At 41.6% G+C, this 27263-nt stretch overlaps 1 protein-coding gene across 1 annotated transcript in view; it reads left to right on the plus strand.

Moving 5' to 3' along the window:
* Positions 1–27263, plus strand: part of LOC135702540 (uncharacterized) — a 733060-nt gene that overhangs the window by 643847 nt on the left and 61950 nt on the right. The window contains exons 3-4 of the mRNA XM_065223619.1: positions 2664–3335; positions 15428–15884. The gene's annotated coding sequence lies outside the window, so the exon portion shown is untranslated. The remainder of the gene's footprint in view (positions 1–2663; positions 3336–15427; positions 15885–27263) is intronic.

Genomic DNA, 27263 nt, shown 5'->3' on the forward strand with positions numbered 1-27263 from the left:
GTCGACCGCGTTCAGAAATAACGTCAAATGGAGCTCGAAAGAAGGGTGAACAGGTGTGCACAAACACACCTGGAAAATCCGGAGGGGTCCGGTTCCAAGCTGGCCAAAGTACTGAAGATGCCGAAAACAATAAATTGTCGAGTGTTCAAAACCTACAAGGAAACCCTGAGTGTGGAAAGGAATCAGCGGACCTACGAAAAAACTGGAACCAGGGATCGTCAGCTGGGCAGCAAGGTGTTGAGGTGCGTTAAAGCCAACCCCGTTCTTTCGATCCGAGATGTGGTCAGAAGGTACAAGCCAGTAAACATCCGAACCGGCACATAGAGCAGAATTCCGTGACCAAAAAGCGTGCAAGGCTTTTGTACGACCGTGTTTTGACGAAACACAAGGGCTGCACTTTGATCAATGACAAAACATACGTCCAACTCGATTTTAAGGTGATACGGCACGTCATGCAACAATGGCTGTCCCTACAATCATTAAATAAACGTGTTTTGGTATGCGTACGAAAGACATCTTCCTACGAAACAATAAATTACTAACTACATACCTTAAAAAATGGGCCTGAATTGTATGAATAAGATCTGGATACATATTTCAATACTTTTCCACAAAAATATTACCAATTCATTCACGCATTGGTAATATTTGCATTAAAAAGTACGATCAGCTGATTTTCTTCTGCTCTGGGCGTGAAATTTAAATAACTGTTTTCACTAGCTTTCACTTCTCAGAACCACACTAAAAACAATTACGACGCGTGCTTCTACAAGCACTTTCAAGTTAATGCACTTTTAAAGACGATATTTACTTAAGTAATATCATTTGCATCGCTAAAAACGCGAGCCGCGAATAATTCTTCAAGCTGAAACTGTTTTGTTTACCTTTTTTCTACACATCACATTACGAAGGTGTGTGTACAAATCATCTACCATCGTATCCAGTGTTGTCGATTTAATTGAAACAAAGTGTGTAAAAACAATGCTTTTATTGCTTTTGAAGGTTCTTCAACTGTGTTCAATTTAGAAACCGTCACTAATACAAATTAAAAACAATTTCTTATTTTGATTTTCCAGAAAAGAAATGGACGTAAATAAACCTACAAATCTTCTATAGAAAACATATTTGTCATTATGGTTGCACTGGTCGAAGCCATCAGCTGATATTAAAAAGGCTGGAAAAGAATGATGTAAAAACATAAACATTCACGATAAGATAAAACATATCTAGCGGCCAGTTCACATTTACCTACTTTTGACTTTGAGTATTATCACAATCATATTCACCTACTCTTGGGTATAACTGACTTACTTTTGGGTAGAAAGCGAATTTTCAATACCATAAGATTTGAATACAAGTAAATGAAAACTACTTTGACTCACTTTGCCTACTTTTGGCTTCCTGCAATAAAGTGTCGAGATGTGTGAAAATAACTTACTTTTGGGTACTTTTTTCTTACCATGTACCTGGAGGTTTGAGTGCTGGAATCATTTTTGGACCGGTCGTGTGTAACCGAAGTGTACAAAGTGTGGCTTTGAATTAATCAACTACTATGATTACTTGACTTGGTTGTCCTTGGTGACTAGGCGTATGATATTTTTCTGTATAGAAAGGGATGTCCTTGGGAGGTGGTAGATCGTTAATTTTGGCAAATTGAATAGAAATGTAGTAATGGTGTCAATATTAGATGATAACTAGACATTCGACATATTAATAACGAACTCTAGCAGCTATGTTTACGGTAGTTGCGACAGTGCATGATGTCCACTCACACCCCTACAGCATCAATGATACTCATTTCACTGACACATAGAAACGAGAGAAAAAAAGCAAAAAAAGCGTGACGTATCGTATCACCTTAAGCAGCTTCCAATTGCAAGCGATTTGCAATTGTGGCCTGAAAACGGAACCATTCGTCACATCCTCGACGATGACATCCCAAGTTGACATCGAAGAATGCCTGAAAAAGCGTTTATTGGCCGTTCATCCGCAAGCATAGGGGCAAAGTCACCAAGGTGGTTCTGGAGTGGTATGCTGCCAACAAGATCGGTTTTGTCCCCAAGCTAATGAATCCTCCGAATTGTCCGGAATTTCGACCCATCGAAAAATACTGGGCAATTTCAAAGCAGCGTCTTCGACGAAACGGCGGGGCAGTCAAGGACATCCAGCAAATGCGGGTAAAATTGCATAAATGCGCTGATTCCGTGGCCGTTTCCACTGTACGGGCACTGATGGGCTCCATCAAGAGAAAGGTTCGAGATTTTGTTGAACTGGAGAAATGTAACGATCTAATGCTGTAACTTTGAAGTTTTAATAAAAGTACTGTAAAGCAACCATTAATGGACTTTTTAAACTTATTGACTCACGAATTACAGGTCTTTTTGTGCGTACCAATTTACTTTTAGTCAGCCTTTAGTACAGAGAACGAGTCTCGAGACCATTCCATTGAATATTCAGCACTTCATTCATTAGAAGCCAACAGCAGCTCTCAACAACTCTTCCAACTGTTCTTGTTTACCCGCTGTTGAGAAAATTATTATTCCGTAAACTACGTGCAGAAGCAAACAATTACAATCCGAAAAATAAGCACACAAATGTAAAAGCAGCCAACTCTAATTTCACCCTCTTAAAACCGGTTTTCATTTTCTCTGCTTTCCTTCCAGAAGCTTCAGCACCACACTCGAGTGGAAAGCATCGTAAAAACCATCCAAAACCAAGTACCAAGTCTGCCACCGTCGACCGACCATCCGACGCAAAAACGGCGCTCCATTTTCCAGCAGCCAACAAACACATCCCGAAAACATTTCAATCTACATTCATTTATCATGCTCGTTTGAATGCGAGGGCTGCAACTTTCCACGACAATTAATTCCCGGGAACTCGAGAAATGACCCATCGCATCACTCGCCTTGGCTTTAATTATCTTGATTTTCGAACCAGCGGCATCGGCACCTATTTCGTTCTTGGTGCCATCAACGTGTAATCAACGAATCGCGAAATCGAGTCCACGAGCTTGGGGAGCCGCATGATGGAACCATCCTGGCCTGGCTTTAGCAACAACGATAACAACGACAACTTCAACACCATCAGCGTCCATCGCCATTATTGTCACCACCAACAGCAGCAGCAGCAGCAGCAAGAAGCCACCAGCGTAATTGAGCTACAGCAGCTGAAAGAGATTATCATCCTGCAGCTTCACGACGACGAGATACGACGATGGAAGTGTAATCACTGAGACCAGCCAGGTTCCGTAAGAGGCCAGATGAGACGGGAGCAGTGCTTCAAATTTGGCTGCAACCACTCAACGACGAGAGACGACCAAACGGACGAAGAAGGTGGGTGTGGCCATTTGATTGGGGAATGCTGAGTTGTCTGGAGAAAAGCTAGGAATGCTCGTTGAATGAAACGTCCAGAAATAGACATGCTCCGACTTAAACCCACCCATAACGATTATTTCCAACTCCCAGAGCGTCGAAAATTTGCTATCTCTTAAAATCTTGATTTTTTTTATCCAAGATCTTGGAATACTTTTTTTCTATTTTCTATTCTCAGAATCATTTGAATTTTGTAAAGCAATAAATTGAAGAAGAACAAAACATTCTCTGTCGAAGCCCGTAAGCTTGAATAAGTTCAAAGTGTTTTATGTTACTTCATACGTGAAGTTTACGATTTTCAGAGTTGGTTGGAAATGCTATCTAACATGAAGCTTTAGTGTGATAATTTATTAGCTAGAGAATGGTCTGAAGAGGGTAGGCAGATGTTCCGTTACCTAACTCGTCCTAACATTGTACGAGTTAGGTAAAGAAGTGTGCGTTTGACTAGTACTGTCGCATTAATGGCCCTTCGCTCATTTTCAACTTCTATTCAATTATCGTACTGCCGTACTATCTACCTACCCTCTTCAGACAATTCTCTAGCCAATCAATTATCACACTAAAGCTTCATGTTAGATAGCATTTCCAACCAACTTTGAATTAGTTGTTCCTAGTGGTTTTGTAGATCTCTGATCAGATTGCTTCAAGTGCAGATGTTATTTGAACTGCCGGATTTAGGTTCTGGGGGCCCGGCAGGGATGCCTTTTTCCCTAGTGTAAGCAGGGTGATGAGTTGAAAAGACACCTCGCACTATGACAAAAGCAAACTCACCCGAGAGATTTTTATTTTGTTTTCACTTGCTACCGCTTCTCCCACTGCGCAAACAAATACAGTTTCTGACGTTCGCACCTCCACCAGTCCAACACACCGCAGCGTATGAGTGATCACTAGGGAGCACCGTAGAGAGTTCGTTAGCTTCACCGATGAGAATCACCCCGGTGCGCGGTGAAGATTTTGGTTGTTAGTTTGTTGCATACAAAGATTTTTGACGCAGGACCACGTCTTTGATTTCTATATGGGGGTACACTTTGTAAAAACCGAAAATGGAACATGTAACAAATTAAGAAAGATTTTGAACGTTAATAACTCAGCTGCCCCTGGTCCAATTTCAATAATTTTATCACCAATCGATCAGAAATATGGCTACGCATCGATAATAATGCTTCCAAATGTTGATTTTCAATAAGAAACTATTGAAAAACTGGTGAATGTCCAGCATTGTTCAAAAGCGCCGAATTAACTAACAAATCCACCAATTACCTACATGCATATGCTGCTTCCCCAACACAGTCGTCAGAGAGTAGTAAGTAGACGAAACAAGTCGAAGTGGCATTCGCCTCCGATCCTCGGGCGCGTGCGAATAGGGAGGATGGAATTGTGGAATATTTTGCACACTCATCGCCATACTCCGAACCACACGCTCCCAACGACCACACCACTGTGTGGTGGTGGTGTTCGGTCGTCGAAGTTAGTAGCAGGAGTAGCAGCAGTAGCAGTGCTTTCGGCGTGTGGCGTTGAAAATTGTTCTCCAGTAACAACGAAAGGCTGCCTGCAAGCAGCGAGCTGCAGTGCCCACATAAGCAACCATCAAATGAGGAAGAAGCTGCACCGCTTGGTTTGGGTCGCAATCAGTAGCTCTTCGTGAGTCGCTGCGGGTCGGTCATCTATACCAAGCGTGTCACCCTCGCTCCAAACGACATACAGCTCGACAGCCTCATCCGTGTTGAACACACAGCTCAGAATTACTCAACCATCACTACAAAACGGTCCTTTTCAGGGGCCACCAAAAAGTTGTTAAAGAGTATTATTTGGACATTTTTCAAGGTCATCAGTTCCCGCAAGCAACTAGTTATCAACAATTTCTTTCGTTTAATCAGTCACCCTTGTAGTGACGTCAAAAAAATTGTTTCGATCGGCGCTTACATATGAAATTTTATGTGGACTATAGAATTTTTTTTGTATGTTATCAAAATTTATGAATGATATGTTGAGATAATGTTTTGATTATGGAATTATCACACTGTATACCATGAAAAAGCAGCCTGTTTGTGAGTTTTTGTCTGTTTTCAAGTAAGGAGTTATCATAAAAAACAAATCGCCAGCTGGTATTTCCCGGCGACTGAACAAATAAATAAAATCAAACAAAATCATCATGCAGAACTAGCTAGGATTTGCTTTACTTCATATTTCACAAAATTGCGTTCGAGTGTTAAGACATCGTCTCCCGTAAATTTTACATGTTTCTCTCTACAGGATCTATAGAATCCACGCAATTTAAAAAAAAACCAAAATGCATAGCATTACGAAAAGAGGTCAGGTTTCGACTAATAGCAGATAGATTTTAATTCTAAACAAGCCAAACGATTGGAAATGTATCTACCAATCTGCTAAAATGAACACTAAGTTAATTTTCAATAGGCCATTATTGAAAAATACCAAATGTCCAACTGTTGCAATGGTGATCAAAATTATCACCGAATGTCTTAAAACAGCGCATTCCCTAACACAGACTTAAAAATCGAATTCCATGCGGTCCCACTGAATGGTGCTCATTCAATCACCGTAAGTGTCCAGTCCAACAGCAGTAGTAGTAGCAGCAGCAGCATGAGTGCTTTCAACAACAACAACAACGAAAGGCTGCCTGCAAGCAGCGAGCTGCAGAGCTCATATGAGCAACCATAGAGAAGGAGGAAGAAGTCCCACCGGTAGGCTAGGATTGGAATCAGTAGCTCGTCGTGCCCAGCTCAGCATTACTCAACTATCACTACAAAACGGTCTTTTTCAGGAACACCATACATTTGTTAAGAGTATTATTTGGACGCAAGCATCAAGGCTCAACCTGGTATCTATATAAGGTGTGGCATTGTAGACCCGAATGTATTGGTGAGATTAATCATCGTCCGACCATTTACCAGAGTACGCTGGTAGGCAGTGTTAAAAATCCATATAGAATTTGAGAGAAGTGGGAATAATTCGCTTTGGGTGTATATTCAGTCCCCAGAAAGTCAATAAAATCAAATTTGTGAGAAAATTAGCTCTCACGAGTTCAATCTCTCGAAGTCCCTCCTTTTTTACATATTCTGCACAAACGATACTTTCCGCCACGCCCCATTCATATAATTCGGAAGGAAATCCTGTGAGGGGTGAATTGAATACACTTTAATACCAAAATGCACAAAACTTAAAAATTCATAAATAACAAAAAATTCAAAATACACCTTTAAAGTCGGGTAGATGAATCGAAAACACTCAAGTTGACAGTCCCTTGGATTCTCTTCATCAACTTTCTCTTTGAAATAAATACTACAAATTTGATACGCTTACAAATAAAAAACGGAAAGAGTTAAGATAATTGATGATTGATCAATTAAAAGAACTAAATGGTCACATTTGTTCCATCCACTAGCGGTCCACACAGACTTTTCTACTTTTTAATGGTTACTTTTTCCACAGACAAACAGACGTAACTCTTCATTGTGTATCTTCGTTCACGCATTTAACGGTTGATTTGAATATTATCAGTTCCGCGAACTACTCGCCGAAGCGCAAGCATCGGATCACTTTGACGTTTCCATACATTCTATAGAACTTTTATGCAATATTGTTGGCGAGTTAGTGAGCAAGCTTGTTTCCGCGAGAAGCCCGAGAGATGGCGTTATTGAGGTGCAATGTTTTGTGATACTGTGTTTTCAAGAAAAACTTTTTCAAAGAGTTACGTCTGTTTGTCAATTATTTTAAAATTTGGTAAAATAATAATGTACACATTTTGGAAATGCGAATACGGGAAGTGCATCAGCGCATCATTATTGAAATTTGCTTCAGTTAAGTCGACAGACAGACATGGGCCAGAGATCGATTAGGATCACAGCGGGAGTTCCACAAGGCTCCATCCTTGGTCTAACGCTCTGGAACGGGATGTACAACGGCGTGCTAACACTGAAGCTGCCCAAATGAGTTGATATCGTTGAATTTGCGGACGACATCGTCTTGACGGTAACAGGCGAGACGCTGGAAGAGGTGGAAGTGTTGGTGACCGAGGTGATCGACATGATTAGTAACTGGATGCAAGAAGCGAAGCTGCAGATAGCCCACCACAAAACGGAAGTGCTATTGGCCAGTAACTGTAAAGCGGTACAACGGGCAGATATCACCGTCAGGGGCACACCATAACCTCAAAGCGTGTGTTGAAATACCTGGGAGTGATTATCGATGACCGGCTAAACTTCAACATCCACGTCGAATATGCGTGTGAGAAGGCTGTATACGTTCAGGCATAACATTTGATAACGGCACAAAAGCATTTGTAAACAAACTTTCTAGAGCCTTTTATGCGTGAACCAAAGTATGCCCACACAAACCAATACCACAAAGTTTTTTTTTTTTTTAATTCTTTATTTAAGAGATTTTTAGCCTTAGGCTAGTTCATCTCTACAATACCACAAAGGTGATAGTTGCCTCTATCTAGTAACATTGGAATAAGAGACCAGCGGAGAAAAAAAACATAAATTTGGCAACAAGATAAACATCAAAGCAATCCTGGCATCACTTGCATTTGTAACTGTTTGCGAGTGACTTCGCTAATGCACCGACGAGTTCAAGAGTGATTGTTAAAGGATTTTAATACTCCTCCTTAATTGAAGCAAACCATTTGTAAACATTGCAGATTGGAACCGCTTTTGACAGTTCGATTGGAATCATAACAGTGTCTCCGCTGGTCTCTTATTCCAGTGTTTCTACCCCTATCCGATGATGTTGTTGGTTTGCGTGGGCGTACTTTGTTTCGCGTGTAAAGGGCCTTAGAAAGTTTGATTACAAATGCTTTTGTGCCGTTATCAAATGTTATGCCTGCGTTGATGTTTTCACTCACTCACGTAAAGTTCTGCCGGAATCTTTGGAGAAACAATAACACCTTTACGCTGCCATCTTTCTCACGGAAGTGAGTGTATAAACAGACGAACAGTGAACAGTCAACTCTCTCACTCTCTCGTGCTGTGTCTAAAAATCTCTCCAGTGGTGCCAGGATAAATCTCCGAGGAGACAAACAGAGATTCACCCCAGAGAATGATATCTCTCGCACCCAAGTGATTCTCCCCAGAGAATTTTCATCCCTGGGGCCTGGGCAGCTATCCTTAGTAAGGTCCCATATTACTTGCTATCGAAGTTTTAATTTTAAATGCCCGATCGTATTTTTCCTCTTACCATCTTGATATGAAAGAAATAAATTTGTTTTAAAAAAATCTGAAGAAAATCAAATCAATATATGGAATCTACATTTCGCCTACGTTGATAAAGTTGGTAAAATTGGTTGGTTGGTGAGAGATATCAAGATAAATCTTTATAGCTTTTAATTATGAGACTCCAATGGTAGCTTTGACGATTTTCTCTTTACAAGAAAGTAGATTTTTTTTGCAGAATTTTCAGTTTTATTTGATTGACGTTCAAAAGCATTTGATATCAATTTTCAAGTATACGAATCATATGGTTGGAACTAGAGAGGGTCTAGTATGAGAGAGGAGCGGATTCAAAACAAACTGCCTTGGAAACCTATACCTAAGTGATTTCTAGCAACACTGCCAATGCAATCAAGATAGGCGCTGCTCGATTGGCTCTGACTTTCACAGTTCGTTTGGCTCAACACCAAAAAGCCCGCTCCTCTCTTATACTAGACCCTCTCTAGTTGGAACGATTGTCTAATCTGATCTACTCTAATCTAACACCAACACAGCCAGTTCTTGAAAGCATCATGGAAAATGATGGATATACCTCCATTATTTTTCTTGTCTATTTAATATATATTACACATCAGAAATACGCAACACGGCCATCAAAACGGCCAGGCCCACTGTGTGTCAAATTCGAATTGGCATGGTTGTCTCAGCGATGGTTCAAAGGATTTTTGAAATTTCAAATGTTTTGAAAATCAAATGTACTGTACTTTAAGTTTAAATTATCAAAGTTTGTTTTAGGAGGCGGACCTAGGGAGGGGTCATTGTAAAACTATACACCCATGTTGCGGCATATTTCGATGATAGAGATGTTTATATCACGAGATCCCAACCAAATTGGATGTTGCTTCCTTCTGCAAAGATATTAAAGAATACAAGGTCTTCAAAACTATGGATAGTGTGACGCTAAAACGTGAATGATCAAGTTGTGCCATCTTATAAACACATTTTATAACACTATCTTCAGCTTCTGCTCATATGGATGATTCCCGTCTTCAGCTCAGATGGACAAGACCTATCCTAAGGAAAAGAATTTACTCACCAGACAGCGCTAGTGTGACACTCATTTTGAATTGTTTACCCTAACTTAACATCTTGACTAGATAAAAGGTTCCCGTCTTGGGCAAAGTTGTTCAGGAAAAGGCTTATATTATGGTAAAGAATTCAGCTTAATTTTCAATGTTTGTCCTAACTTAACATATCGACTAGACAGAAGATTTTCGTCTTGTGTAAAGTTGTTCAGATGTACAAGACTTATCCTTATGTAAAGAGCTCAGTTCAGAATTCTCTCACAAGGTAGCACTAGTGTCACATTCATTTTAAATTGTTATGCTAGCTTAACAGATGGACTAGATAGACAGTGGTGTTCATGCAACCACAGACAAACAGACATAACATTCACAAGTTGCTATTGACCAAGCATTTAGCGGTCAATTTAAAAGTATCATAGTTGGTAGTAGCGCCACTTGTAGCGCGCATAGTCAATTCCCTTGCGTTTGACGTTTACACACTACCACCATCTGTTCAGCGTACTGCCCACCACAGTGTACTCAACAGATGACGGTAATGTTTTTGAGACGATGTTTTACAGTGAGAAATATTCAATGTGTAATGTCTGTTTGTCTGTGATGCAACGTTTCGCGGGCCACATGCGGCCCACCAAGCGAGTATGTTCGGCCCGCGGGATGCTTTCAATCTGTGGATGTATGCCCGCCTACTGACTAAACTTTTCAAAGATGGTTCATGTGTTTTGTAATAGCCATGACGCCCAGAATTAACTTTGAACTGTCCAAAAAACTTCCTGATAATTTTCGACCTATCGCTCGATGTCCGCAAGAGGAACTTCATCGGTGTACCTGGCACCAGATGGTCCCGCCCCGGCCAGTCTGCCAGCGTCAGAGTTGCCAGTGATGCCACAATGCCCGGGAACCCAAGCGAATACTGTGTCGGGGAGGGGGCATGTCTGATGATCCCCTGAATCCACGGATGAGTGGGCATGTTGGACCGGAGAGTAGAAATTACGCTGTGTGAATCAGTGAGGATTAGGACTGGTCGGTCGGATGGTTTGATTGCTGCTTCGAAAATCGCCGCTGCCTCTGCAGAAAAAAACAGAGCACTGTGGCGGTAGGCTCAAGCTCGTTGGCGAGATCTTTGTCGCAATGCCTATCCCAACTCCTTGTGTGATTTGGACCCGTCCGTAAAACGGTGCGTATGCCTGGGGTACCCGGAGTTTAGCCTCTCCGCGACGGAATGTCTGAGCGCCGCCGAGTTGTCTCCTGCCCTAAACGGGTCCTTAATTCAGCTTTCGATGTTTAATGGTCTCGATCGCCAACTTTTTCCTCCCAGCCAGTGGCTCTTGGCTATTGGGGTAGGTCGGTATTGGCTGCTGTGTTCCCCTCCTCGAGGAGATAGATCCATTCGTTACCCGATGTTTTTGCCAAGTAGGCAGCCGCTTTGATGGCGACTGCGATGTCGATTCAAAACCGGAAAGGATGTACCCCGACTTCAGCGCAGGCTGTGTCGGCCGGCGTCGAGGGCAGGAGGCCTGAATCTACCCGGATGTAGCCGTTGTAAACCGGTGTAAGGTCTTGCAACAGTTTGTCCTTGGCCATTGCGGTGAGCTCCAGACCGTACTCGGTTGTTGGTGCGGTGCGGCATGGAGATTGTTTTGATAAGGTTTATGCGGGTCTTGCAGCTATCCTTAACACTCTCGAAGTGTTGCGTGAAGGTGTCGATCAACTAGAACGCCCAAGATACGTATCGTTTTTTTTCAGGGGGATCGGTTGATTCCCGATCTTGATAGAAGCGCCGCCGACTCGGTGACCGGAAGCGCAGGCGTGACAGCGGATACTCTTTGCTGCTGAGAGTTGGAACCCGGCTGAGGCCGCCCATTTGGCACTTGCCGATGCAGCTGCTTGTGCTTAGATGCGGGTCCTTGCGATGGTGCGGCCACAACTAGCACGTCATCCACGGTGGCAAACGAGTAAAGATCCGGTTCATCGCTATTAGGAAAATCGTCACCGCGATAACGGAGCCTTGCGGCACCCCTGTTTCCTCCGGGAAGGAACAAGACTTAGTGTTCCCCACGGCGACTTTAAACGACCGTCTTGCCAGAAAGTCTCGGATAAAAGAAAGGATCTTCTCTTCTTCTTCGCTTTTCAAGCTTATTGCATATCGCATATTAGCTTTTTGCGTGTTCTCAACTTAGTGTTCTAGATGCACTTCCACAGTTATTAATTGAGAGCTTTCGATGCCTGTACCATTTTTGCATTGGTATAATTGTTTGGCAAGTCCAATCATACTTCTATGCCCAGGGAAGTCGAGAAATTTTCCAACCCGAAAAATTCCTAGACCGGACCGGGAATTGAACCCAGCCAGCTCCAGCATGGTCTTGCTTTGTAGCTGCGCCTTTACCGACTGAGCTAAGGGAGGCCCCATAAAAGAAAGGGTATTTCGCTTGAATCCCCAGGTGATGAGCTCTTGAAGTACTAACGGCGTCCTTGTTCTGTTGAAGGCCTTGGAGATATATAAGAAGCCGATCTTCGCGTGGTGGCCCTTTTCCTGCATGTCCTTTAACAGTTCTCCCAGCGAAGCGAAATACGTGGAGGTTCCCTTTCCTGCCCGGAAGGCGTGCTGCCGGTAGTCAAGGTATCCATTTTCCTCCAATGCAGCGCGAAGTCGCCGATTGACCATGCGTTCCAGCACCTTGCTTGCGCAGCCGGTTAACGCAATGGGACGAAATTTATCGGTACCTCGTGTGGTGGCGTTGGCCTTTGGGATAGGGATCACCAAACTTTCTCGCCTAGCGGCCGGAAAGTCACCTCATTGTAAATGTCCAATAATTTGTCCTTTCCGCCGATAGGAAGATTTTTTACAAGGGGATAACCTATTTCGTCTGGGCCGGCCGAGTTGTCGGTGCTGTATCGCAATGCAAACTGCAGCTCCTCGAAGGAAAAGTCTTGATTAATTGGAGAATTGATGCTGTCTTGTGGAATTGGGAAATTGGCGATATCGGCAGTGGATGGTCTGGTTCGCGAACGACTGGGAAGCAATTATGCTCTCCTGGAAGTCGGTCCAACTATTTTGTTTGGCATCCCGGATGGTCTGCTTGCATTGGTTGTGCCGTTCTCTATATGTTCGTAGGGCTAATTCCTTTTGCGGGTGGTTGGCTGGGAGGCGCTTGACACGCCGAAGTGCCTTTCGTCTAGCTTTTACTGCCGCTGTTGTCTCTTCAGACCACCAGCGAAGAGCTTTTCACCCGGGAGTTGGGCCAGTCCGGGGAATGGCTAGTCGTGCCGCATCTAGGATTATGCACGTGAATTATTTTGCTCTAATAGAATATTGAAATAAATCTCATAGGTCACCCAGTCTGCCTAGTCGTACCGCCATCTTGGACGCCGCGTCGTTACAGGTGTCGACCCCGCTGAATGAGTATTGGATGGTGGTCACTGCCGTGAAGGTCCGGGATTACGGTCCAGGTAAGTTAGGTGGTAAGAAGATTGGTTGGCAAACCAAGGACCGCTTCTAAGGAAAATAAAGGAGAGCACGCGTCCATGGAAGGATCTTGGGAACCTGAAGGAGCAACGAGTCATCTCCAGGCTTCGCACAGGTCACACCCGGCTCTCACACGATTTCGGCGGAGAAGTTTTCCGCAAGACCTGTGTCGTCTGTAATATTCCAGCCACCGTCGAGCATATCCTCTGCGTGTATCCAAAGTGCGAGCTTGTTTGGCAACACTACGGCCTTTCGGGGAATATCGGCGACATACTGGACGACGAACCTTCGATCCTGGCTACCCTAATCTCCTTCCTGAAGGACGCTGGTTTGTTTTTCAATGTTTGATTCCTTCCTTTCAGTCGTCGGGGCATCTCTACCGGACGGGGGCACCGCCTTCCACGGTGGAGCTCTGCCTTGTTCGAATTAGTCAATAAGTTAACTCAATGTCAATGGTCTAGTTGGTTCTTCTGTGTTTCCCAAATTTTAAATGTCATCCAACCAAAACTCTGTAAATTGCAACTGTGTTTTTCCCAAGGCAGGCCTTATACCTCTGATATGTTTTCCTGAAAAGTGAAGAACTAGCCAATGACTAAAGTTCACTAAAATAAAGAGAAACAAAACTTCCTGATACCTTCCTAGGAACATAGTGTTGTGAGCTCAGTTTTATGGAATATGTTTTTCCGGAGTGACACTTTTATTTTAAAAATAAGTTTTTCGATTAGACAGAATAGATCCACAATACCATCGTCATTTGACATTCCTCGATCCCCGTTGAACATCGTGGAGGACAGACCCGATTCCTTTCGTTGACCTTTTACGTGATTCTGGAAGATTATATTTGAGCTTATTTTGAAGTTGACGCTGGTGATCTAGGTAGAGTTGCTTGTTGAGCTGCTTATACTGCTTGTTAATGTGGATGTTTTTCTTTCTCGACACCTCAGTTTGTAAAACATTTTCAAAACAGCCCGTTTTGATGATTTAAAACGTTTTTAACGGGAGTTGGACCGTGGAGGATGAGTTGTTATGACAGACGTTTTCTACGGTACGAACTGATCGATTTGCATAAAAATAATCGAGGAAACATTTACGTTCTTCACCCCAATTAATGCTCTCGAAAATGGCAGTCATTCCATGGAAGTCATATGAAATGCTATCCATAGTGCTACGAAAATCTAATATTATTATGGCTTAATATTAATGATATCTGTAGAGATGGACGATGCCTCCAACACTTAACTAGTGGCTCAGGCGCCTCATAAATCGAGCAACTAGAAGCAAGCTCACGGCTAAGGAAATATAAATCAAGCAATCTATGATTCGCATTGGAAACACTATTTAGTTGCGAGAGATCAGCAGTGCTGTAGTAGTCCAGAAGAGCTGCTGCCAAAGGTGCAATGTTCGAGCAACTGGATTGAGGATGGAGGAACCCGGCCTCATTCATGGACCATTTGATAGACGAAAAATTGAAATCTCCAATTACGAGGATGTTGTCTGCCAAAACACCCGGAAACTTATGCATTGTGCGCCAGCCTTTATGATCGCTTCCCAATTCTTATTTGTGAACGATGACAGTGAAAAAAAAACATGGTGAGATAGAACACTGATTAGGGGGTTGGCTTATCAGGATCTGGGTTCAACTCTCGTTTGATGTTTTATGACATGCTGATTGCAGAAAAGTTTTGCCCATACTTCAGTGTCAATTATAGGGAGCTGTATTAGGTGTACATGCAGTTATACATTCCCATATTACAATTATGGGTGCATGGATTTGACGTGGTTGGGGCGCGTTAAATATATACCTAGTTTCAAATTTAAGGAATTTCTCGTGATTTTCTTAAAAATTGTTAACCGCTCAGATTGGTCTTACTTTTAAGATAAATTATTTGAACGACATGGTTTATTGGCATGACCATGTGCGTAAGTGTAAGCTACTGAAATTTAACGTACCACGAAGATTTAATTAATTTAAATTCAAGTAAACTTTCAAGTATTAACCACACATTTAAACTTTCTCTCTGAACATTAAATTCTACACCCAATGCTTAGAGATTCATTTAAAGCCGCATGTCATCCCAAGCATATTCTTTTGGTTTTATTATGGTCTTCAAGAATCGATTAACAATGAAAGGCCCTTTTCAAATGTTACGCGAGAATTGTCACTTGGGATATCTAATAACCTTTCCACAAAATATTTTAGTTCATAATCTACCGAGTAATCCCAAGCGATCATATCTATCCTATTTCAACTTTGTGACAACTTACCATTCAAATTTAAAAAAAAAAAAAAAACTCCACAACTAATGCACCGTTTCCGTTTCCTCCCATTTTCAGAAACAGAAGACGACGAGGAAAAACCTGCTGACAGTATTTAGTCCGTAAAGCCGCGATATGAAAACAAAAAGCACAAATAGAAACCGAGACAAACTTTTCGCCAACCGTGCAACTGAAAGCGACCGTATATAATTCAAATTGAGCAGCCATAGCCATAGTCATCGTCGCATCATCGTTCGTCATTTGTTCGCGCCGTGGTGTGATCTGCTAAGTTTGCTTTCGCTGCTGGTTGAAGGCGATCATTTACGCTGCTGCCATCGCTTTGCGCTTGTTATTTGCTACAAGAAAGCATCAGCGAGAACAGAACTTTCCCTCGGAAAAGTCAAACCAGAAGTCGCGGACATTATTTGAGGTATTAATTTACAAGTCGACGGATTAGGCGGGAATTGATAATTATTTGCTGCTACTTGTGACGGCGTTCGTTTGCTGCCAGGGCACGAAATCGTAAAATTTCAAGGTGAGTATGGAGGGGCAAAAGTCGTACGGTCTCGTTCAGATTAAGGGGCAATTTGGGTTCGTAAAATTAGCGTAATGGCTTAATTTGAGATGAATTCGATAAAAAATTTATTTGACGAGGGCAGGATTAGGCCAAAGTTATTTGCATCAACTACTGCTTATGTTTATGTTTGTATTTAGATTTGAATAGATTGATTTTTCGACATGATAAAACGCTGTTTTTCATGGACAGAGTTAGCACAAAGCATTTCGGAAAAGGATCCATCAAGAAAGTATTTCCGAACATATTTTTCCACATCGTAGAGCTTGTGGCTTCATCAACTTTCACACCCATTACTAAAATTGAGCTGTTCACCCTGCTGGCAAAAACTTCCGACATTCTTCTGGCAACTCGACCTCGTGCGCCAGGTGCGTAACGACTCTTGGAAAAAAAAGGTTTTCACTCTAATTTTCAGCTGCCAAACCTTAACAGATTCCAACTCCCCCTGCCGTTTCTCGTTTCCCTAAAATAAAGAAGCAACACAAACAACAACAGCATAAATAACTGTATTCACATCCGTTAACTGTGTGCGAAGAACGGCGATGGGCCTTGAGATATGGGAGCCCTAATTTGGAGTGAAAATTTTATATTTAGTTAAAAGATTAAAAAAAAAAGTTTCTTGAGATTGTCTTTGTTTGAAGAAGCGAGCGAGCGCAAGCAATCGCGAATGTTTGCGCTTCGAAACGGAATAAGAAGCCAGATAATCACAAAACGTATCTACCGACCCACCTACTTGGGGAAGAGCTTTTACTGCTGAGGAGCTTTGGCGAAGTACTTTCACCAGTAAGGAAGCATAAATGCCATCTTTGTTTAAATATTTACGCGATTATAATCATTTTGTGTTCGCTTGCCTGTTCCTCACGCGAACAACCCGGGGAGGTTAGATGAGTTGCTAACATATAGCACTGCCATGGTTGCCAGTAACTGAATTTAATTTGCCAAGGTAGTGCAAAGTTTTTTTTTTTTTTGTTTTTTTTTTTGGGACTGTTTGTGATGCTGCTGGATTTCGAAGGTGGGATGCTGTTCTTCACTTGATTTTCCGTGGAAATTAGCTTTGCTAAACAGAATCACACAGCGGGGAAGGAGCTCTGCTTAAGGTACCAATCTTTTCTGGGTGGTGGGTGGGTGTGTTGAATCTGAAGTTTTAAGAAGTGAGAAGTAAATTGTAGATACTTGCTTTGTGACAGTAATGGGCGATCAGTTGAATGGGGAAAGTTTTATACAAACATTCTTCAAGAAAATGATTCGGTTATTGGAAGAAAAGTTGAAGTGCTTTGAAAGTGTACCTTAGATAAACATCAATTACTCGTTGCTCGAAGTTCGAACTCACTTAGTGTCGCTCTGAAAGTGTAATATACTGTCTTCGATATGTATACAAAGGATCGCAACATGGCCAACATTGGCGTAGCTAAGGGGGGTGCCTAGGGGGCCAGGTCCCCTCCCCCTCGATCCAGAAATGCACTTGTAGAAATAAATTCGATTAGCATCTAGTTCAAAAACAGGGACACAATCATACAAGTTTGGAGTTCATTCCTTTCGATTGGAATTAAAGTAACATTTGGGAAATGATTCTTTTTTTTTCCTTGATTTGTTTTCCGTCGATCTTGTTTTCCGTGCTGAGCACCAATGCTACCGACGCCAGGGAGGCCCTACCTATCGACCCATCAACTCATGAACCGGGGACCAACGGCTTTACTTCCCCTCCGAAGGAAGGCGTGATCAGAGATGTTATGCCTCAGAACATCCCGGCAGCGCCAACTGGGGTAGAACCTATGCCTGCTGGGGTGAGAGGCTATCACGCTTACCACTACACCACCGGTGCCGCTTTAGGGACATGATTCTTGATTTAAATATAACTTCGTGATCTTGAAAGTTAGTTAGTCCGAGGTGTCGAAAAAAATCTAGATAATTGCTTTATAATTTTCTTTTTTCCATCAAACATTAGAATCTGGACATTTTAACTCCGGTAGGTATCTTAAGAATTTGAAGAAAATCTAATTATAATCTGATTTTTCATGATTCTTTTATAACTGAGTGTTTTCATTTTACCTTTATCCACAACATTCTCGATTTTTCGAAGTTTTAACATCATAATTTTGATGTTATTCTTATCCCGAAGAATTTCTCTAAAAAAAATTATATAAGTCTCGGAATCTAGGTAAGTTTCCCAAGCAGCACACATGTTCTATAACAGGCTATATAACCTTTATATGACTATTTTTGGTTGTAAATTAGTTTACTCAACATAATTCTATGAATTTGTGTTACTAGGGTTCCCAAGATCTTTAATTAACGAAGTCCGGGAGATCCAAAGCTGATCCATTAGCTTGAAACTTTTGATAATTTGATATTTGTCTATATTGAAACAAATGTTCGAATATTTTTCAGGCATATTTATAGGACCGACCAACAGACATCCCAAGTAACAATTCAGTAAGCATTTGGCATCCACTCTGATTTATGATGGTTTTATAACGACAATGAACAATCCATTTAGTATAAATACAGCATTTCAAAGTGTAAAACATTCTTGATTAGTAATTCAGCTTTTTGCTGTTTTAAAAACCTTTTACAGTCTGGCAAAAAAGTTAAAAACTGTCTTTTTTTGTAATTACTTTATTTGTACAGGCTCAATCCACCCCAGCAGGCCTGGGTTCAATCCCAGTCGGCGCCGCCGGGATGTTCTGAGGCATAACATCTCTGATCATGCCTTCCTTCGGATGGGAAGTAAAGCCGTTGGTCCCCGGTTCATGAGTTGATGGGTCGATAGGTAGGGTCCAGGTGTGGGAGCTGCCTTCCTGGCACGTCGGTAGCATTGGTGCTCAGCACGGAAAACAAGATCGACGGAAAAAAAAATACAGGCTCAATCGAATAAACTTTACAGAGCCGAGCTATCCTTTGCGTTATACATTATTACTGTCTTATATTTAAAGTTAAAGGAACTGGACCGAGTACTCACGGTCGCCTCGAGGTTAGTGGAGATTTACAATTTTTGGATGGGAAAAGGGAAGAAGAAGGTTTTAAATGTGGTTTACGATACAACTATTTAATTAATCCAAAAGCATGAAATTATTTCTATTCATCTTGAAAACAAACATTGAAAAAAAAACCCCTAGACGTACAAAATACAAACTAAACACAAGGTTAATCAAACTTACAATCTAAGGTTAATATCCTTAAAGTAAACATATATGAGTTTCATAAACTCCAGATCGCGTCTAGCCAAAATATCCCGAACTGGAACATTAGGTTGTCTACCTCGAGCCCGAAGGGAATCATAAAAATGTGATCTGACTCCACGATACTCCGCACAAGACCAAAGGATGTGATCAGCGTCCTGGTAACCTTGTCCACAATCACAGAGATTGCTGTCTCCCAACCCCACACAGAACAAGTGAGCGTTCAGACAATAGTGATTGGACATGAGACGAGACATCACGCGAATGAAGTCTCGACTCAAGTCCAACCCTTTGAACCATGCAAACTTCGACACCTTAGGGATAATTGAATGTAGCCATCGTCCCAAGCTCCCTTCACTCCATTGATGTTGCCAGCTAACAAGCGACTGCTGACGATAAATAGAGAAAAATTCACTATAGGCGATTTGTCGATCATAAATGTCGCCTTCCATAGCGCCCACCTTCGCAAGTGAATCCGCCTTCTCATTGCCCAAAATAGAGCAATGCGAAGGGACCCAGTTGAAGATGATGATGAAAGAGCACACGGATAAAGCACTAAGCAGTTCTCGTTTTTTCAAGAGAAAATACGAGAAGTGCTTTACCGGCCTAATGGAACGGATAGCCTCGACAGAACTGAGACTATCCGTAAAAATAAAGTAGTGGTCTGGAAGAAGTGAAGCAATAGTTTCCAAAGTGTAGTGAATTGCTGCCAGTTCAGCCACATACACAGAACAAGGAGCTTCAAGTTTTCGAGAGGCGCTATGAAATTCATTAAATACAACAAAACCAGCGGACTCCACTATTAGAGATCCATCTGTGAAAAACGTTCTTGCAGAATCAACATGGCCAAACTTTGCAGAGTATAATGACGGAGCAATTATAGGACGATGACGCTCTGGAATTCCGCGGATTTCCTGCGTCATAGATAAATCAAAATTCACAGAATTGTCGAAATCGGAGAAGACTACACGATTGGAAATATTTCTTGAAGGGCTGACATCCTGTGTTAAATATAGGTAGTACAAAGTCATAAAACATGTTTGAGGATTTAGCTCCAGAAGCTTCTCAAAGTTTTCAATCACCAGTGGGTTCATTACTTCGCAACGGGTGAGGAGCCTCAGAGATAACTCTGAAAAACGGACGGATAGTGGCAACATGCCCGCCAGCACTTCGAGACTCATAGTATGAGTCGAGTGCATGCATCCTAACGCGATACGAAGACAACGATACTGGATCCGTTCCAGCTTGATGATGTGCGTTTTAGCTGCCGACTGGAAGCAAAAACTACCGTACTCTAAAACCGATAAAATCGTTGTCCGGTACAACGTCAGAAGATCTTGTGGATGGGCTCCCCACCACGTTCCGGTAATTGATCGAAGGAAATTGATCCTTAGTTGGCATTTTCGTCTCAGATACTCAATGTGGGATCTCCAGGTGCATTTGGAATCGAACCATACCCCGAGATATGGAATGAGTGATCGGTTTACCCAAAAGTTGAAGCTTCGGTTGTGCTGGGCTATGCTTCCTAGAAAAAACGACCAACTCAGTTTTCTCCATGGAGAATTCTATACCTAGCTGAATAGCCCAAGTAGAAAAATTGTCCAAGGTATCCTGTAAGGGTCCTTGCAGGTCAACCTCTTTTGGCCCTGTGATAGACACTACGCCGTCATCTGCAAGTTGTCTCAACGTGCAATTGTCACTAAGACAGACATCAATTTCTCTAACGTAGAAATTGTACAAAAGGGGGCTTAAACATGAGCCTTGGGGGAGACCCATGTAGCTAAATCGAAAAGCTGTAGAGTTTCCATGAGAAAAGCTCATATGTTTTTCTGACAGCAAATTGTACAAAAAATTATTCATTAATGGAGACAATCCACAAACGTGGAGTTTCTCTGAAAGAACTTCAACGGATACTGAATCAAAAGCCCCCTTGATATCCAAGAACACAGAAGCCATTTGCTCTTTCTTAGCCAACTGAATTTCCAAGCAACGCGAGACAGTCGTTCGTTCCCTTACCCCTACGGAAACCAAATTGAGTATCTGAAAGAAGGTGGTTCGTCTCAACCCATTTGTCGAGGCGAAAAAGGATCATTTTCTCCATCAATTTCCGAATACACGACAGCATCGCGATGGGCCGATACGAATTGTGATCCGACGCGGGTTTATCAGGCTTTTTAATGGCTATCACCCTCACTCGTCTCCAATCGTCGGGAACAATATTGAGCTCCAAGAACTGATTGTACAAGTTCAACATGCGCCTCTTAGCGACGTCTGGGAGGTTTTTCAGCAAGGTGAACTTGATTCTATCAGATCCCGGGGCAGAATTGCCACACGAAAGGAGAGCGAGTGAAAGTTCGACCATTGAAAAAGGCTGACTGATTTCGTCTACCGAATTCGCGGTTTCGCGAGGAATCAACTGCGATGGCACGGAATCCGGACACACTTTTCGCGCGAATTTAAGAATCCATCGATCCGAGTTTTCCTCGCTTTCGTTGTTAGTAGACCGGTTACGCATTCTTCGCGCCGTACTCCAAATCGTATTCATAGACGTTTCACGCGACAATCCGTCTACAAACTGCCGCCAGTAACCCCGTTTTTTGGCCTTGATGAGGCTCTTGAGTTCGCGTTCCAGAGATATGTATGCGTCGAAATGCTCGCGTGTTCCGCGATTCCGAAAAAGTTTAAACGCGTCGGACCATTTACGGTAAACCTCCGTGCATTGTTGATCCCACCAGAGCGATGGTGTTTTCTTACGGATTGACGATCGCGGCACCGGTCGTGTTTGAGCTTGAAGTGCGCTGTCGACGATGAGATTAGAGAGGAAATTATATTCCTCCAACGGCGGAAGCTCTTCCACTGACGATACTGTATCGTCTATCGCGGATTGGAACTTAGTCCAATCGATGTTACGGGTTAGATCATACGCGACGTTAACGGATTCTGACGAGTTGAACCCACTGGCAATCGAAATTTTGATCGGCAGATGATCACTACCGTGCGGATTACATGCCAAGTGCAATCCAACGATAGTGAATTGGAGTAAAAGGTGAGGTCTAATCTGCTACCATTCGAGGATGGACCAGCCAAACGTGTTACTTCTCCATTGTTAAGTATTGTCATGTTGAAGTTGTCGCAGAGATCATAAATCAAAGTAGAACGGTTATCATCGTACAGCTCCCCCCAGCCTGTACCGTGGGAGTTAAAATCTCCCATGATCAGCCATGGAGCGGGAAGTACCGCACATATGTCGAAAAGTTGTTTGCGATTATTAACAGAGACTCTAGGAGCAATATATACAGAAGCAATACAAAGGCTCTTACCTTTAATGGTAGCCTGACATGCGACAACTTCAACACCGGGGAATTCGGGAAGATTCACTCTATAGAAGGAATGGCACTTTTTGATCCCCAAAAGTACCCCTCCTCCACGTGAATCCTCACGATCCAATCGAATAATGTTAAAATCATAAAAAGGGAGATCAATTTCTGAAGAGAGCCATGTTTCACAGAGGGCAAATGCATCGCAATTATTGTTATGGACTAAATACTTGAACGAATCTAATTTCGGAATAAGACTTCGACAATTCCACTGTAGAACAGTGATCAAATCCCCGACCTCGTTTGGAAAATTATCCATCGAAGGAGATGATAGCTGCAAGAAGGGGCCATTTTGAAGTCAATTGCTTCAAGAGAGATTTCACAGTGGGACAAAAACTGTCTTGTTTTAAAAATAAATTTAAAGCAGTTCTCAATCAATTCAAGCATAAACGTCATTAGCAATTGTTTATTAGTGTATTGATAAAATAATTTATAAACGTGTTCTATCATTATAAAAGCAATCATAAAACCATTAGGTTTTGCATTGGAGCGAAAAGCATTTATTGTTGCTTTTTAGGCTTTTTAAAGGTCATCATAAACTTCCCAATTACTTTGTTTACAAATTGAGCTTAAAATATGGTTCCTCATAGTTAATAAAAGCCAAATTTATGACAAGGAAATCTCGAAGGATAGACGAAGTAGGATGAAAAATTCAAGTCGATTTCAGCAAAATTTACTTCTTTAGAAGAACCAGCACACCATCAACGACTAACCATCTCGCGGATAAGAGTAAAGTGAGCGCCCCGTCAAAAGTTGAAAAACATACCAGCCTTCTCCAGATCTTGCGTATAGATGACAATCGAAATAACAACCGGCAGCAAACCACTGAAACTGAAACTGTTAGTTACCGGAGAATAGCTGGTTTCCGATCCATAGCAGCGATTTTATTCGGCGAAAGAATCAACTCTTCGCAAATTGCATTCAAGCGTACATCCCTGCATCGTTGGATGGTGCACTTCTGTAACCATCCGGAAGAAGGGGATCTTTTTCGGGAACGATTGCGCTTCCAGCTGTTCGAAATCCGAAAACCGCCTGGCAGAACACTGGATCCCACAGCGCAACTAAATATCGAAAGATAAACAAATTTTGACGTTTAACTTTTTGCAGGCAACTTTGCCTCCATAAATCTGAACGGGTTAGGAGCAAGCAAAATTGCTTTAGATAAACACAATTCAGCCTGCAAGTTTTCTTCATAAAAGCCATTTTAAAACCTGATGAATTTGTTAAGGATTTGTCGAAAGCAAAACAACTTTTTCACAAATGCCCCATGAAAATCAACTTTTATGCCACCGCCATGTTGCAATCAGTTTGCGTGTTTTTTTACAATCTTCGATTTTCTATCTATATTTCCTTGAATTTAATTTTATTTTGGTAAATTTAGCAATAAGCAAATATGCTAAAAACACAAAAAAAAACAATCTCGGCCTAGCTCGATCTGAAGAATTTTTTATTTTCAATGTAAAATAATTAGTCAAATCGACGTTTTACGAGGGCTGACTTATTTTTTTCGATGTTTGCACGTAGATTTCACATAACATTTAGTAAGGCAGTTAAAACTAGGCCATTTAATGAGAACTATTGTAATAAAGTTGGATATTTAACAAGATTGTTATACCAATAGTTTCTATTTCAATTATTTCGATAAGATCGGATTCATAAATCCTTTTCTATCTTGATTGATGCTTTACTAGTGGATTAATCAAGTAGCTAGGGGAAATGGCTCGGAAAGGGTTTTTATTATTGCTAAATAGCTTTTGTTGTAGCTTTCAAATGGTTCTCAATGCGTTCGTCATACAACTTTTTGCAGTAAATCAATCTTGAAGAGCTTCGAGAATACACCCTTCAGAACCTTCTCCAGGGTGGGCCAACTAGACATATTTTAGTCTTAATGAGGTTTTCGTGGATGCATTAATGACAAAATAGCCTTGACCAGAGTTTTATGAATGTTTTTTTTTATAGTTGCTTTGAAGTATTTCATAAAACTTGAAATGTTACTTGGGATAACACATTGAATATTTCTCACTGTAAAACATCGTCGCAAAAACATTAGCGCCATCTGTTGAGTATACTGTGGTGGGCAGTACGCTGAACAGATGGCGGTAGTGTGTAAGCGTCAAACGCAAAGGAATTGACTATGCGCACCACAGGTGGCGGTACTACCAACTACGATACTTTTAAATTGACCGTTAAACGATTGCTCGATGAACAACTTGTGAGTGTTATTTCTGTTTGTCTGTGTTTATAGTATAATTATTGAAAATCTTACCTCAAACCTCTAAAGGGTAGAACGGTCCAAAATTGGTCAATCGTGATTAAGTGCACACTGATTATGATTATGGTCAAACTTTTTTTTAAGTTCAATGACCACAAAATACAGGAAAATTATTTAATTAGACTTCCGATTTTCCAAATGCCAAATGCTTTACGTTTCACTCCTTCCATCATATGTTGTACCGCTGTTGTGTCAACCTTATTTGATCCTGAACGTCAATTTGACTGTTTTATGAGTTTTCTTGAGGTTCCGCTTAACGATTGCCCAATATTTTTCAATTGGGTGCAGCTGCGACGAGTTTGGAGGGTTTTTGTCTATGGGTACAACTTGCACGTTGTTTGCGGTATACCGTTCCTGAGCCATTTTCCCGTAGTGACAGAGAGCGAGGTCTGGCCAAAACAGCACGGAACAACTGTGTTTCTTAAAAACCTACAAGGGACAGTCCTATGGGGTTGTACGCAATGGTGACGTAGGACTACGTGGCCTTATATAATAAATGTTTTTCGTTAACTGCGACAGGAGCTTGTGTTTTGTGTAGGAATAGAAATTTGAGCGGGGTTCTCTCTGTTTATACTCTTTAGTATGTCTATGATTGCCCTGAAAAGAACCGTTTGATATGAATTTTAGTTGGGACATGTTCAGAAATTTAATTCTTTCAAAAAACCTTGGTGACCCTGAAAAGGACCGATGGTAGCACAGGCTTAAATCCTTTGGAAGATGATGATGACCTGTAGGCAGCTGGATCAGCAAATCGGACCGGACAATCCCATATTCTTCGGTTCAATGATTGGGCACTCGCAAGAATCTCGGCCCGTCTGCTGCAGGACTGGTGTCTGCGACAGGTTCACAGTTCGAAAAAGTAGTGTAAATTTCTGTTCAATATGATGCACATAAATGGAGTGTCACATATCATATACGTTTACATTATATATCATGTAAAGTTCTGACAGATTTCATGCAATGTAGCAAAAGCCCATCTTTTTAAATAACATTGTTTGCAAGTTGCTCGGTTGCCTGAAATGATATACAAGTCTACATGATTGAATGTTTACATCACAATTAAAATTCAGAATTTTTGTCTGTGTTGAAAGGCCGCCGAATATCAGTGTCCACCCATCTAAAGCTCCTCCCCTTATTAGTTTTTCTCGTTAAATTCCTTCTCTCAACAGGTTGGTAAATCTGAGCCTTTAGCAGAAAGACGCTTAACACTTTTTTCGGCGAATTATGATCCTGTTTAACGTCACGGTTTTTCTCTATACCTGTTCAGATAAATTAGTACTTTTATTTATTTTCTCTACTGTACTAAATCAAACGAGAAGATATAAGAAGGGATACTGGTTATGCGCCCGAATAATTGAAAATTCGATAAATATTTAATGAAATAGCTGGAAAAATTTTAACGATTAATCGTTAATCAAATAATTGAACTTTTAGGCATCCCTAGAAAATAGTGAAATTTCATGTTTTTTGGTGGTCCTTCGAAAATGTCGAACAGCAAAATTGCAACCAGCAAGTGTAACCCAAGAACCAGAAGTGGTGCAATGCTAGTTTTCATTGCTATGACGACGACTGAATGAAGGGGCTTAGACGCAGTGGGGTGAAAATCAATCCTCTTCTATTATCCAGAACAACAAACGTATCAATGAATGTGTTTGCCGTCGAGTTATTAACGAAACAGAAAGTCGATGAAGAGAATCGATCGAAATCACTTGCCCCCCTCCCGCTTCCAAGTTTGGTCACAAGATTACAACTCTGGAGAGCATTTTGTGTGGTCGTTGGGGGTGTGTGGTTCTGAATATGGCGATGAGGGTGCAAAATGTTACGTAATTGCAAACCCCTATTCACACAGGCCCGAAGATCAGAGGAAAATGCCACTTCAGCTTGTTTCGTCTACTAACGACTCTCTGATGACAGTGTTGGGAAGCAGCAATGCTACATCGACATGTTTCGTCTAGAAACGATTCTCTGATGACTGTGTTGGGAAAGCAGCATATGCATGTACGTAATCGGTGAATTTGTTAGCAGTAGTAATCATTGCTATCGATGCGTGGAAATATTTCTGATCGATTGGTGATAAAATTATTGAAATTGGTCCAGGGGCAGCTGAGTTATTAACGTTCAAAATCTTTCATAATTTCGTTACATGTTTTATTTTCGGTTTTCACAAAGTGGACCCCCATATAAAAATCGCCGACGTAGTCCTACGTCAAAAAAGGCCACAGTCGTTTTTGCAAACATTTATTTTCATAAATATCTTGGTTGATAATGCCAGTTGTCACGAAAATTTCGCTTTTCAGCCCACAGGTCCAAATCGCCCGTATTTTTTCGGGAACTTTGACAACTTTTTCTGCTTAAACTTATCTTGAACCTTTCCTTTTCCGGTAGCCGTCTAAACTCTTGACTCTTGTTCATTATAACGCAATCCATCTGCGCCGGAATAATTTGGATTTAGCTTATGCGCGAGCAAAATTTTGATACGCTGTTCCTCTTGCTTCGACGCCATTTTGACAAC

Source organism: Ochlerotatus camptorhynchus, unplaced genomic scaffold (genome assembly GCF_037179485.1).
Source record: "Ochlerotatus camptorhynchus isolate MF236.1 unplaced genomic scaffold, CSIRO-AGI_Acam_v1.1 ptg000193l, whole genome shotgun sequence".
Lineage (NCBI taxonomy): Eukaryota > Metazoa > Arthropoda > Insecta > Diptera > Culicidae > Ochlerotatus > Ochlerotatus camptorhynchus.